The sequence below is a fragment of the Ostrea edulis genome, chromosome 8, assembly GCF_947568905.1.
Source record: "Ostrea edulis chromosome 8, xbOstEdul1.1, whole genome shotgun sequence".
NCBI classification, from domain to species: Eukaryota; Metazoa; Mollusca; class Bivalvia; order Ostreida; family Ostreidae; genus Ostrea; species Ostrea edulis.
The window spans coordinates 56,582,844-56,597,806 of NC_079171.1; the positions used below are offsets into that span (position 1 = coordinate 56,582,844).

Sequence of the window (14,963 nt, forward strand, 5' to 3'; positions counted from 1 at the left end):
TCGAGAATATTATAGAAGTGCGTGCTCCTGTCACTGGCGCAATATTTCTTCTATCTCGGCGTAAATAAAATCTCTAAAATAATTTTTTCATCTCTTGGTATGAAGAGTTTTTGTATGATTTCCAAAATAGTTTAAGTTTTTATATTAGTAACGAGACACTTTGTATATTAGTAACGAGACACCCAGGCTTTGTATATTGCCCTGGGTAGTTTAAGATTTTATATTAGTAACGAGACACTTTGTATATTAGTAATGCCCGGGGTAGTTTAAGATTTTATATTAGTAACGAGACACTTTGTATAGTGTCCTGGGTAGTTTAAGATTTTATATTAGTAACGAGACACTTTGTATATTTCCCTGGGTAGTTTAAGATTTTATATTAGTAACGAAACACTTTGTATATTGTCCTGTGTAGTTTAAGATTTTATATTAGCAACGAGACACTTTGTATATTTCCCTGGGTAGTTTAAGATTTTATATTAGTAACGAGACACTTTGTATATTGTCCTGTGTAGTTTAAGATTTTACATTAGTAACGAGACATTTTGTATATTGCCCTGGGTAGTTTAAGATTTTATATTAGTATAACGAGACACTTTGTATATTAGTAACGAGACATTTTGTATATTGCCCTGGGTAGCTTCATTGGTAAGATCACCTAACTAGTAACGCAAGAGTCTCGCGCATGCACGTGTTCTTATAAGATTTCTCTCTCCTCCTGTGCTACAGTATGTAACACTGTACAGTGCATTTTCACATTTTCACTTGCAACAACCAGGAACTATCAAATATGCTGTACTCCAGAGCCGGCATCGTTATACATATAGCTACATTGATATCACTGATTGATTGATTGTTTGTGTTACGTCCCGTCGAGAATTTTCACCTCTATTCAGACACCAGCTGTAGGTGAAATACTGTGTATTACAAAGCGCTGAGGACTGTAGCAGTGAGGGTTCTTTATCGTGCCACGGTCTGCCGTGACACGGGACCTCTGTTTTTAAGGTCATCGACGAAAGACCCTTGATTTTCACAACTAAATGCTGAGAGTTTGACGAAGGAGCAATCACTAGATGTACCTATGCTACGTCTTAGGTTTGACGCGGCCATGGTATGAGCGGCGGGGCTCGAACTCACGATCTCCCGGTTACGAGGCGAGCGCTCTACCACTGAGCTACCGCAATCGGTTAATTACTTATATGAAATGTCAGGAAGAATTGTATGTCATTGAAAAACGTCACGTATTATTTGTATAATCATTAGCTTTATCAGCAGTGGCGGATCCAGGATTTTCGAAAAGGAACCCCCCCCCCCTTTTCAAGGTTATCGTTAAAGCTAAGTATTAGTCAAACTATTCAGCTATTTTAAATGCCAAATCTGGAGTTTACATTCATATGCTAGTAATGTCTTGTAAATTTGTGGCGAAAGGAGGGGGGGGGGGTCTGAATACGTCACTGATCACCGGACGGGCATCGTCTCAAGCCACGGTCCGGAGTCCGCATTGATCGTGGTTTGCGACGATGGCGGGAACATTTTTCAGCGTGGGCGATCAAATTTGAAAACATGGGATTAAAATCGTAGTTTTTTAAGAGCTTGTCTACGAGAAAACCATGCAAAATGTGATGGAAGCAAGGTTGTCGGATCAACAACATATTTTGAGTGTAATAAAGTACATCAATATCAAATACTTTGGCATATTTTTTTCGGGGGTGTAGTCATTGGATAGGGATTTGCAGCCATGTTACTAAAAATAGCACTTTTGTTCTGACAAAAGGGTAAAATTATGTATATTTTACCCTTTCTATTTAAAAATTCTAACAGGTTATTGAAAATGGATTTTTAAAAATTGACACAGTTTATAAAACAACTGGATATGCATATTCATATTGTTTAGTGGGAATCTAAAATTTTACTTCCGTTTAAGTGCACAAAGGTCACAAATTTGGCACGATTCCAGATTTTGAAAAATTGCAGAAAATGATAACTTTTGAATCAACCAGTAGTCAAAAAGTAACGCTTTGATTTATTAAAAATTACTTTCATGTTATAGAGAAGAAGTATATTTACGATGTACCAAAAATCTGTCTTTGGACTCTCGATTATAGTAAATATATTAATACTTCAAGTTGGGCATTTTTTCCTGCTTGTAGAGCTTTTATTCTGGTAGCCACCTAAACCTGTTTGCCATGCATGGTCCTTGTTATCTTATTAAGTCTTATATAATTTTATGATTTCACATCAGATGACCAGAAGTATGTATCAATCATTTTTTGTTGCTATGGGTCCTGGTTGCCATGGTGACAAATTGCAAAATTTGAAAAAATAACGTTTTAAAAAAAATAATATGCATCGTATGAATAGTTGTAATTTAACAAAATTGATATTTGTGTACTTTTAAAATGCAATTTTTAAAAACAAATTTCATGCCAATTTATATTATGCTATATATAATAAATTCTTTATTTAGACAGGATAGCACGATTAGTACAAATGACTAGTTTACATTGTGGTCCTACAGAGACTTAAATATACCACAAGCAATTGGATCATATTTCTTCATAGATTTGCTTTTCCCATGGATACAATAAGGATAAATCTATTTTTTAAAAATCTGACTGGTTATTGAAAACATTTTGAAATAATCAAACTCAATCGCAAATACTAAGCCAGACAGCAATGTAACTTTTGAAAAGTTGTATGAGAGTCACAATATTGATATTCTAAAACGTCAAATAAAATTGTTGCCATAGTAACATTTAGACCAATTTAAAGACTGACGTGCTTTAAGTTCAAAGGTAAAACTTGTGTGAAGACAGAACTTAATAAATATCCACAGTATAATACCCCAAATCTTTATCTTTTCCTCGGGACAGTTAACACGTCATATGAAGTTGTCAGGTACAATATATTAGATAAAAAGTACTTTGTGGTTAGGAATTTTTAGATGTCATCAAACTTTAACAAATGAAGTACCCAGAAAAAAATTGAGCAGCAACTCTTAAACAATTAAATAACATGCTTAATATGTACATATAAACAAGAGTTGTCAGATGACTGTACCTAACCGTTTGTTCAAAAGGTTAAAAGTTTTTGAAAAATAGGTCAATGTCCAAGGTCGACGTTGACAGTTCTGGTAACAAAAGAAATGGAATATATGTTTGAAACATCAAAGATCTATCACTCTTGGTTCAAAAGATAAAGATAAAAGTTTTTGAACAGTACGTCAAAGTTCAAGGCAAAGGTCGTTAGGTCAAACCAAAACAAAGGTCTCTTCATGAGGCATCTATATATGCAAAATATCAAAGCCTTATCCCTATTGGTTCAAAAGATATAGCCCAGGTTGAAGTTTTAAAAAAAAAAAAAATAGGTCAAGGTCACAAGGTCGAAAGTCTTGGTACCACATCAAAGGTCTCTTCATGGGGAATCAATAAGGGATATATCAAAACCCTACCCCCTTGGTTTAGAAGATATAACCCAGGTTAAAATGTTTCCTTAAAGTGACGCCGACGCCAACACTGGGGTCATTACAATACATGTAGCTCTCCGGATAGTCGTCCTGGTGAGCTAAAAGGAATGTGCATGTTCTTTTCTTGTCTTTCTTTTGTTTTTTATTCTTACATGTAGCGTATTATTCTACATTCTAAATCCATGCGAAAGGGTTCGAAGCAGCCATATTCAATATCGGAAATTAATGATTATAAACAGTATATTGAGAGAAGAGGGGTGGTAATGGTAAAATGCTCTTAGATAGTGAATGATCTTGTTAAAATCATAAAATAATCAATAATGTTGAATATATCTAAATACAGAAATATTCTTTGCATTCGCACTCCACTCCCAACACCATTACACGTACAAATGAAATATAGCTTAAATACCAACTGACAGTAATCACATAAATTGCACCGAAGATGAAAGTCAGATAATAAAAACGTCCGAATTCGCACAAAAGTAAAGAAGTTCGCTTGTAATAATTGGAAATATAATTTGTAATGAAATGTACTGTTTATACCTGACCCGACTGGTATAGTCTGTCCTGTCTAAACACATACAGTGTAGCTAGGTGGAGAGGCCCCGTAGTTGGCACTCATCACCAGGGCGGAGGGTGTGGGCGGGTGGCAAATTTTTTATAGAACCCCCCAACCTCCCTAAAATTACTTTTAACACAACCCGAAGCTCAAAATCCTTAATAATGATAATAATGGGGGGGGGGGGGGGGGGCAAGGATTTAATTCATCAGTTCAAGCTTCCATTTCTATTATTTATTGATTGCCATAAAAAAGTAGAGGGGGGAGGCTGATTTACCTAAAGAGACCTGATCTAGATAATCTTCGGTTTCCCTGTCAGATAAATGATTTTTCCAAATTTTTTCCCGATCAATTTCTCATGATGAACAAAGTATAATGATGATCCAAGCTCTACCTACATCAATGACTTTAAGAAACTACATTAGCATACATGTATACATATACGTAATACCATCAGTTTACAATATCTATATATTTGTTGTTGGTAAAATAGAGAAAGGTGTAAATTTTCGCATGTTGAATCGTAACCTATGATTAAGCATCAAGTATGTCATATTGTTACATTGAGCACTGAAGAAGAAAGATACCGAGCAAACTGTTACAGTATACATTCTTTGAGTTCACTTTATGCATTTTTATTTCACCCTTTTCTTATTTTGTCCTGTCCTCATTACTTAGTGCATATATGTAAACTAATAACAAATTTTTGTCATCAATCATGATGGTAAATACATTTTGCTAATTCGGGGAGGGGGGGGGGGGCTGCACTAGATCCTCACATCTGGACTGACTATAGATGCATATTTTCTTTGATTTCCTCCATATAACATCTAAGCATTCTCGGTAAATGCATGAATTATCAAGGAACAAGAAACATTGGTGCACGCACCAAAGTTATGGGCCGAACACATTTCCAAGAGAGTATCATTGTTTCCATAAACTAAAACTGTCTCGTAAACATATTGATTGGACAAGTGTCCAAATTCGACCCATTAACATACAAAATGAACAGTAATCTGTTACTCCTTAAAGATCTGTGAACTACGTGTATGTCCAGTAGGCAAAGGTTCTCCAGTGGACTTTTTTAAAGAGCAGTCTGAACCTTAACCTTAAACCATTGTGACCTCAGAATAATGTGTTTATATGCTGCTTTACGTCTCATTCTCGAATTTTTCACTCTTATAGAGACGTCACCTTCGGGCGAATTGAGCAGTGAGGGTTCTTTATCGTGCTAACGCCTATCGTGACACAGGACCATGGCTTACAAGCCTCATCTGAATGACCTAAAAATAATAGATATGGGTTATTCTGCTCCTTGGATGTTATAAGTTTGATGAATATTTACAATGTTCATTATTGGAAAATATTGAGCTTTTATCACTTGAATATATTAAGCAAACATTTTCTAATGTGCAAAATAATTCAACCAATGACTGTTGCATGAATACTGCATTAATTTAATTTCACACTTTCCATATTAAAACTGTGACATTTAATTTGGGTTATCCAAATATCATAACCTTTCGCTATGAAATAAATCAGATTTATTCAAGATTGAAAATTTTATTGGCACAACCTGTGACAATATTTAACAAAATAGTATAATGCAATAATCAAAACATTCTTTAGCACCCTTGGAATTATGCATTTTTCAAAACAAAACAAAAATGACGCCACCTCTATAAATAGGTCAGCAGATAAGCGCACGTGAACTGTGTGTTACACAAAAAAAACAAAAACAAAAAAACAAAAACAAAAAACAAATGTTTAAAAAACACCACCGAATTACTTTACATACAAAATGAAAACGTATCATGATAATCAGTAATCCAACTTAAAAAAAAAAATACACACTCATCCCGCAGAAACTCATACGCTTCTCAAATTCTTATTTCATAGAATGGGCCGGCTCGTGCCGGCCCATAAAGAACGCTTTCAATTCTTCAATGACAAAATGCCTGACCACTGGTACTAGTTTACAGTATAACAGGACGAAGTACCGGATACTTTTTAAACCCTGCCAATATTTAGAAATTTCTGGATTACATTCACAGATACTGTTATGTCTTTCACTGATATCACATAAACATAATGTACAAATTCTCAAATCCCATTTCAAGTTGGAATCATAACATTCCATAATATTGCTATCATTTTGTACCTTCTACGTATGAAGAGTGCATCAAAGGGGAGGTAATTCCAGCAACAGGTCTATTTCATTAAAAGACCCCCTTTTTCATATAAAATAGTAGATTACTGGGATTTATTTATTAGAAAATGTTAAATCTATAAATAAAATTAAATTTCCAAACAATTTATGCATCTAATATCACAAATTTTAAATCTTTAATCTTTTGAAAGATAATTTTAAATGCTTAAAAATATTCATTTTTGTCAGTTTTTAAATTTTAATTGCAAATGAACGGCCAAAAGTCCAAAGTACAATTTTTTATATTTTACAGACAAGGATTTGATATCAAAGTATTATACACTTTTAAAGAAATTTAAGCGTTACTTTTGCAGCAACACCTATTTCAAAATTGACCATATAACACAAAATGAAAAAAGTTTGGCACAATGCCAAATTACAGGCTCCTTGTAATCTCTATATGGACACTTATGATGTCAAACACGATTTCTCCATAAGTGGTTTACATGGAAATATCATAAAAAATCCATTCTTTTCATAAGCCTTCAGAATTGATTTGCATTTTTGAAAAAATAAAACCCTAATATTTAAGGATTTTTCTTGTGTTCAAAGACTAATCCACGTGTAAATACAGAATGCGCTGTTACTAAAAATAGAAACGACCTATCAATAAATTGACCTCAAATTATAATTATTCCAACCATATACTCCAATGATATAAATGATTAAAAATGATATTGATGACCACCATTTCCTTCATTTTTATATATTTGCATGGTTTTCTCGTAGACAAGCTCTTAAGTCAATTTCAATCCACTTTGGTTTGCACATATTTTATTGCAAATGATAATACGAAATGTTCAAATGTAAGTTCTAACAATTTTACTTCATTCAGAGACTCTGATTAGGTTTTCTAACACAAATATTATAACAGTTTGTAAACCTTATTTTTTGGTTCGCTAAAAAGAAATTTAAAAAAAAAAAAGGAAGAAAAAATCACGGACGGAATTATTGAATCTTGGTCTTTGGCTAAGTTTGGTAAGCGCGTATCTATTGTGACGTCAAAATGGAAACGTCACAAATATCATGAAAAGTCGATGACGAAAGCATACCGGCGACCTACGTAAGAGTCTGAAAACTTTTTGTCCTTGAAGACTTGTAAGATTTAGAAGGTGCTAGGTAAGTATATTATTCGTTTATTTTCCCGAGTTAAGGTTATGAAAGTAGTAAGTGTGATTTGACACGATGATTAGAAATTGTTTCAAGTTCGGATAGTTCTTCACAAAATCTATCAGATAATTTTAGAACATTTGAAAAACTGCTTCATTACGCAAGCCATGAGACCATGTACCCAGTAAACACTGAAATTGATCTAGACCGTAAGATATTTTACTATTAGTAAACAAATAGACTGTAAGATATTTTACTATTAGTAAACAAATAGACTGTAAGATAGTTTACCATTTTTGATCTAGATTCACAAGTTCTAGTTAAAATGTACTATATTCAGTTACACAACTAGGCAGATCTCTGGGTGTGAGTAGCTGGGGTCGCTAAACGTTTGCTGTAGTTTAAATAATGTATAGATCTACGACTGAACTAAATGATCATAGTCGTTAACCTTACACCAAGGTTATCAATCATGGGTAGGAGTCATTTCACGGGATTTATATACAGATTTGGATATTAGATTTGAACAGCTGTCAGTTTTCATTAGTCCAAAATATCTGCAGTTTTCCTGGCTTTTTTTTTTTACCGTGGCCGAAATATCAAAATAATAAAAAAGCCAGGAAAACGTCAGATATTTCGGACTATTTTTCATTTGCCCCAGTATACGTGAATTATTTATTTGAATGCCCCAGTGTACGTGAATTATTTATTTGAATGCTCCAGTGTACGTGAATTATTTATTTGAATACCCCGGTGTACGTGAATTATTTATTTGAATGCCCCAGTGTACGTGAATTATTTATTTATATTTACATTTGCCAATACACCTCCTTATATGACAGTACTAATGAAATCGATGTTCAATTTCGTATGACATGAATTTGGTCACTTGATCAGTTTGTTCTTGCGTATGAATACAATCACCATATTTTCACCTGGGTTCTTCCTTATGCAATGCAGTGGGGGATTTAGACCCCCCCCCCCCCTCTCGCCACAAATTTAAATAATAGAAATAGTGCGAGTAAAATTCCATATTGGCACCCAAAATGGCTGAGTATTTTGGCTAATACTTGACTTTCACCCCACCCCTTCGTAAAACCTGGATCCGCCACTGCAATGATATCATAACAGAAACAAACGCAGCAGGATATTTATACAGATTTTATTTTGTAAACAATCATCAATTTATACAAGAGGCCCAGGGGCCTTATAGGTCACCTGAGTATCATGTAACAACCTTCCAATGTTTGAATTAGGTTTGTGTTTAAATATAAGAATTTTACTTTTGGATGGAAGAAACATTGAATAGCTATGTGGTCAGCCCCGCCTTTGCACCAGAACCCCTGACCCAGGGGCCATAAATTTCAGTTTTGAAAGAAGCATCCTTGATCATCATTATCATACTATTAGTTTGTCTACTTAATACCCAGCAGCAGAGGAGAAGATTTTCAAAGAAATAAAATGCATTTTCACTATATGATCAATAGGGCCCCACCCTAATACCAGAACCCTTGACCCAGGGGCCATGAATTTCACAATTTTGAAAGAGGCATCCTTGCTCATCATAACCATGCTATTGGTTTGTCTACTTAATACCCAAGGACAGTGAAGAAGATTTTCAAAGAAATAATGCATTTTCACTATATGACTTATAGAGCCCCACCCTAGCACCAGAACCCCTGATCCAGGGGCCATGAATTTCACAATTTTTAACAAGAGGTACTGTGAGCAATGCTCACTAAGAATACCCCCCGATTACCCCCAATCTCCCAAAGGGTGTTGGTAATAGGTATAAACTACCTCTTTTCTGAGTGTTGCTACTTCGATGTCCAGTGCGCATGACCTTTGACCTTTTGACCCCAAAATCGATAGGGATCATCTTCATCCCATCGGTAGTCCATATATATGATATGGTGACTGTAGGTGGAAAGGATAACGCTTTAGAGCCCGGAAACCATATTGCTACTTCAATGTCCAGTGCGCTTGACCTTTGACCTTTTGACCCCAAAATCGATAGGGAACATCTTCATCCTATGGGTACTCCATATGTATGATAAGGTGACTGTAGGTGGAAAGGATAACACTTTAGAGCCCGGAAACCATATTGCTACTTCGATGTCCAGTGTGCTTGACCTTTGACCTTTTGACCCCAAAATCGATAGGGAACATCTTCATCCCATGGGTAGTCCATATATATGATATGGTTACGGTAGGTGGAAAGGATAATGCTTTAGAGCCCGGAAACCATTGCGTCTACAGACGGACAACCCGATTCCAGTATAACCCCCACAACTTGTTGCGGGGGGGGGGGGGGGGTATAAAGAGGCATCCTTGCTCATCATTACCATGCTATTAGTTTGTCTACTTAAATACCCAGAGACAGAGAAGAAGATTTTCAAAGAATTTCTACATTTTCACTATATGACCAATAGAGCCCCACCCTAACACAAGAACCCCTGCCCCAGGGGCCATGAATTTCACAATTTTGGTAGAGGGCTCAACGCTCATTATAATTATGCTCACAGTTTGGCTTCTTGATGTCCAGGAGTAAAGAAGAAGATTTTTTAAAATTACACTCATTTTGATGGTTTTTGCCCCACCCCTCAGGCCCCAGGGGGGCAGGGACCACGAATTTCACAATTTTTGTTCCCCTCCACCCACAGATGCTATATGCCACAATTGGTTGAAATTGGTTGAGGGGTTTCAGAGAAGAAGCTGAAAATGTTCAAATGTTAACGCACGACGAACGACGACGGACAAAACAGATAGCAATAGGTCACCTGAATGAATTCAGGATTCAGGTGACCTAAAAAGAGAAACATTAAACATATCATTCTGTTGTTTCATTTTATACAGTTTTAAATACCGTCTTCAACTTCTGCATGGTGATTTTATAAAGTTCTATGATATTGGAAGCGAAGACATGTAGACAGAGTTATAAGCCTATTTACTTTATGATGATAAGTTAAGGTAGAGATTGATAGGTTGATGCTAAAAAAAATTAACCATTGAATTTTTTTTTATTTTGATATTTTTATACACCATAATGGGGTTCAATATGGAACTAGCAAAAAATTCCTAACCCCACCCCCTTTTAACAAACTACACATTTTCGTAAGAAAAAGGGTTATTAAAAGATGTTGTAAACAATCCATCAAAAACAGCTTGCTGAAATTCGAAGATTCTTTGTAATACCTTTTTTAAATTAATAAATATAATACAGAACGTATGTATTTCAAATTTTAGCTTATATTTTGTTGTAGTTAAAACAAATGTCTCCATTACATCCCAACCCCTTTAATATACTGCATGGTATGGAGTAGCTGCAATAATGTAGCCCTCTCTGATTTTGATTTTTTAGGGAGATATACATCAAAATTAAAAAAAAAAATTGGATAGGGCTACATTATTGCAGCTAGGTATGGAGGAGAAAGAATGAGCAGGAACATAGACGTCATGAATTGCACTCGGTGCATTGAGAAGAAAGATTCAGCCAGCAGAGATAAACTAATGATCTTTTTCTAACTTAGAATGTTTAAGCATTCCCAAATTACCTCTTTGAAAATTGAACATGACAATAAGAAGGTTTCTATAAGCTATTTCAGGGGAGGATCAGGAATTGAAGTTGGGGGGGGGGGTGCAACTGTATGAGACAGGGGTCTGGGGGCCGCCTTGAAGGGAGGGGGGGATTCCCCAAAAACTCCTGGATTTTTACAGATTTTATAGGGCTTAAAATATGTCTCCTATGTAGTCATGCATTTTTATTATTTTCTGTCATTTTTAAAAAGGTGAAATTAATAAAATAACGCAAATTTTAAGGGTTTTTGGAAAAAATAGCAGTTCTTCCACTAAAAGTACATGTAATTCAATAAATCAAAAGATTTTGTCAGACATTTATTTCTCTGAGAGTGGAGGATATTATGGCTTCTTTTATCGTATATATTTCTCTAAACAAGAGACCACGATTTACTTTAAACTTGAAAATTTTAGGGGAGCTCGCGCCGGTTGCCCCCCTTTAGGCCTTTGCTCGGCGCTTACAGCCATTGAGCAGTGAGGGTTCTTTAGCGTGCCACATCTACTGTGACACTGGGCATCCATTTTGAAGGTCATCTCCGAGGACCAGTGACATTCACATCTGTTGCTGAGCGTTTGGCAATGGAACTGTCACTACCTGTTTCAAGAACTCAGGTCTGTCGCGGCCGGGGATTCGAACCCTGGCCTTCCGCATGCGGGGCGAACACTCTAACCTCTAGACCACCACCGCGGCTCGACCCATTGATCTCAAGGCTCATATCAGCTATCTTGCTCTCACAAATATATATGTCTCTTCATAAGTTTATGAGTCCTACTTGTAGTCTGACACTGAAACAAAAACTCACTTGGATAACTAAGAATGCATGCATATTGCATTCACAGTGTATATGCACTGTGTGTGTGTAAGGGGGGTGGGGTGGGGGGTAGAAAATGAGAAATTCAAACACATTGATTAAAGTTATTTTATTTTCATTTAGAAATGCTTACTGATTTTGATATATCAAAAACTTAGAATAATCAACAATGACACTTCCTCTATATTTATACAATATTATTGTCTTTAAAAAAGACATGTAATACATGAGTACATGTACTTGTTTTCCATTAAATTCACACTTTAGTATGTTGCACAATATATCCATTGCTCTGGGCTCACAAATACATTATTGATTCTATCCAAGTCCCACATTTTGCAGAAGTTCTTAAATTTTCTCTGTAACCTGTAAAGTTGTGGGGTCATGGGGATATGACATCATCAATGTAAATGAAGTACCTGTTATAAAAAATATATTCTGTATATTCAAATATTGAAAAAAAGATGAATATCTAATATACTAAGAATTGTCTTTATAAATGTCTGGTGTTAAAATGAAAATTTTTATCTTACTAAGATAGAAAATATTGTACCTTTCTTGCTGATTTTCATGGCAAATTGCTGTTGAAGTTGTTGGCTGGAAGCCCATTTCAACTTGCACTGGTCCTTAGGATGATGCTTAGAAAAAAATCATCATAATTAATATTTGCAAAGTCAGTATTAATTATACTGTGTCAGACAATGTCAATTTTAAAATTGTGCGTCTCAATGCATGTTTAGTGAACTTTAAAATGCTGATATATTGAAAATTACACACACATAACATGTATTTTATTATGTTAATTTTCAAAATCTTGTCTGAAATCAGTATTACATATGTAACACTACATGTATGTTAAATGTGTGCAGTGCAGCAATGTGAACTCTTGCAGTAGTAGTACATCTGCATGATTGTTATTTATTTCATATTGTTATAGTTACCTTCTATTTAAACTGTACATACCCTCCCACCCCGGGTCCTTAATGAGGTGAATAAACATCATAATTATCATATTACAATAGGAGATGACAGATATATTTTCATAAACTGCCAGTTCATTCTAATAATATCAAAACAAGTCAACTCTAGATTTATCAGACCTGTCTCCTTTATGGAGTGTGGGTCAAGAGAAGGACATACATATCTTATTTTCATACAATACATTTATTTGCCTATGAGGGGGGCTTGTGATTTTACAAATATTTTAAATAAAGTTAAAGTTTTGTAGACCTACATGCTTGTATGAAACATGAAACCCCAGATTTGAAATATCTCTTAGGTCAATGAAATTTCAAGATACTATAAGTACTATCATTTATACCAAATAGAATTTTAGTGGAACCCCCCCCCCCCTGTGAGAGCCCAATTTTTTTTTTCAAATCTGGCATATACATGACATCCATTTACAATTACATGCACATGTAGGAGTTATATTTTGGGCACATATGGAATACATAAATGCACAAAAAATGAAACAGCTCCAAGTTGTGCGTTTATAGATGTTATTATAAAATCGCGTTGTGAAATAACAGAGGAAAAGTGGGTTGAATACAAATTCAATTTGCCATTTTTTTCACTTACCAAACGAAATTATGATTTCGTTGTCCATGTTGAATGCATCCATCGAATTCCTCTTCTCAGAAGAAACTTTGTTTAAACTCTCAATGACTACATAAACAGTATTGAAACTCGCAGCACTCGGACATCATGCATCACGATCACGCTACATCAACAACTTTGTTTACGTAACGCAGCTATGCATGGTGGTGAATTTCGTGAGGTAAAAAGTGCCATTCTGCACGGACGAAACATTTAGTCCACTATTATTACATTGACGTATTCCTAATCTAAACTATGGCCAAATTTCTCTATCTTTCGTCGAGACGACCCTCTCAATCATCGATTCAGTCACAGCAACAACTTGTACTTTCGGAACCCCTTTTTGTTTTTCAACTATTCTATGGCGATGTACGGAATTCCGAAAAATAATTTCATGTGAAAATACACGATTTTTACTGATCACGTGGTTGCTATTGGTCTCTACCTTAACCTGTTGTTTCCTGGCAACTTCCATCACGGCTATGACTCGGCATGATCTGGCATAAGCAAGGCTGGTTTCGAAGCTCGAAAAATTTAGATGTTCATGTCAGGGTACCGGTGCGAGTCTTCATTAAAATCCTACAACAGAAATTTCTCAAGTAAACAAAAACTTCGTCAGTTCGTTTTTATTTTCTTTTACACACACTGAAGGTAAATAAAAGACGCAACCTATCTGCACTTTGTCTAAATCTGTCCTACTGTCTCCTGCATCGCTACGTTTACCGCGAGTCCTAACGATGAACATACCGTTGTTTCTTTCCAAAAACCCGACTAAGAGCTTAACGTTAACTTGACCCATCATACCCACCATCAATTCTCTCAGATCCTTTGAATTTCTGTCGAAATCTGTGATCAACAAGCGTTTTCAATTTAGTAAGCTAGACCGACACCAGTTTCTCCATTGCTGATCGCGACCAAATCACATCACGGATGTAGTTTACTCCGCTCTTCTTGTCGTCATTTCAGTTAACTTTACGCTCTAAATTACCTTTATTTTACACATGTTTCGTCCTTTTTTAAACATTTTCAATTAAATATCTCTATCTTATATTCTCTTTCTATTGTTCCTAATTTTTATTCGATAAAACTCTAACGAACTATATTTTGTGTTCTACGATCGTTATTTTGGTCATCTGCTACATAATCATGGAAGCTCGGTAAGAACACAAATCAAAATAGAAAATATAAATATAAGAAATAGAATATAATTTTTGAATGTTATTGGGATATGACATGAAGTTGGTACGTGATCAAATCTACTATAACGCCCTTCGGGCGTTATTGGATTTGATCACGTGACCAAATTCATGTCATATCCCAACAACATTCAAAAATGATATCTTATTTCTTAAGAATGCCCCAGTGTACGTGGATTATTTATTCGGTCTATCAGTTTTGAGGAGATATAAAGTAAGTGCATGGTTTGTCCTTTTAACTCCTCTCAATTTTAAAGCTAGGATCTTTGTAAACAACTTGAACATGTGCCGCGGCGGCAGGGTTTAAACTTGGCACTCACCCAATCGCCAGTTGCTGTTACACCCCAAATCGTCACTCGTCCCAAATCGTCGCCGATTGGGAAGGGCAACGATTTGGGGTTTCATATGTCACACCCCAAATAGTCAACCATCC

General features: G+C 35.4%; 1 protein-coding gene and 1 long non-coding RNA gene across 2 annotated transcripts in view; one reads left to right on the forward strand and one right to left on the reverse strand.

Annotated features, from left to right (window-relative positions):
• The first annotated feature begins 6,136 nt into the window (after nt 1-6,136).
• LOC125660887 (protein draper-like) overlaps nt 6,137-14,963 on the forward strand; it is a 93,187-nt gene continuing 84,360 nt past the window's right edge. The window contains exon 1 of the mRNA XM_056146537.1: nt 6,137-7,356. The gene's annotated coding sequence lies outside the window, so the exon portion shown is untranslated. The remainder of the gene's footprint in view (nt 7,357-14,963) is intronic.
• Nucleotides 11,872-13,423, reverse strand: LOC130049228 (uncharacterized). The gene is made up of 3 exons (XR_008797716.1): nt 13,317-13,423; nt 12,289-12,373; nt 11,872-12,154 (listed from the first exon to the last, which is right to left on the reverse strand). It is a non-coding gene; the product is annotated as an uncharacterized LOC130049228 (long non-coding RNA).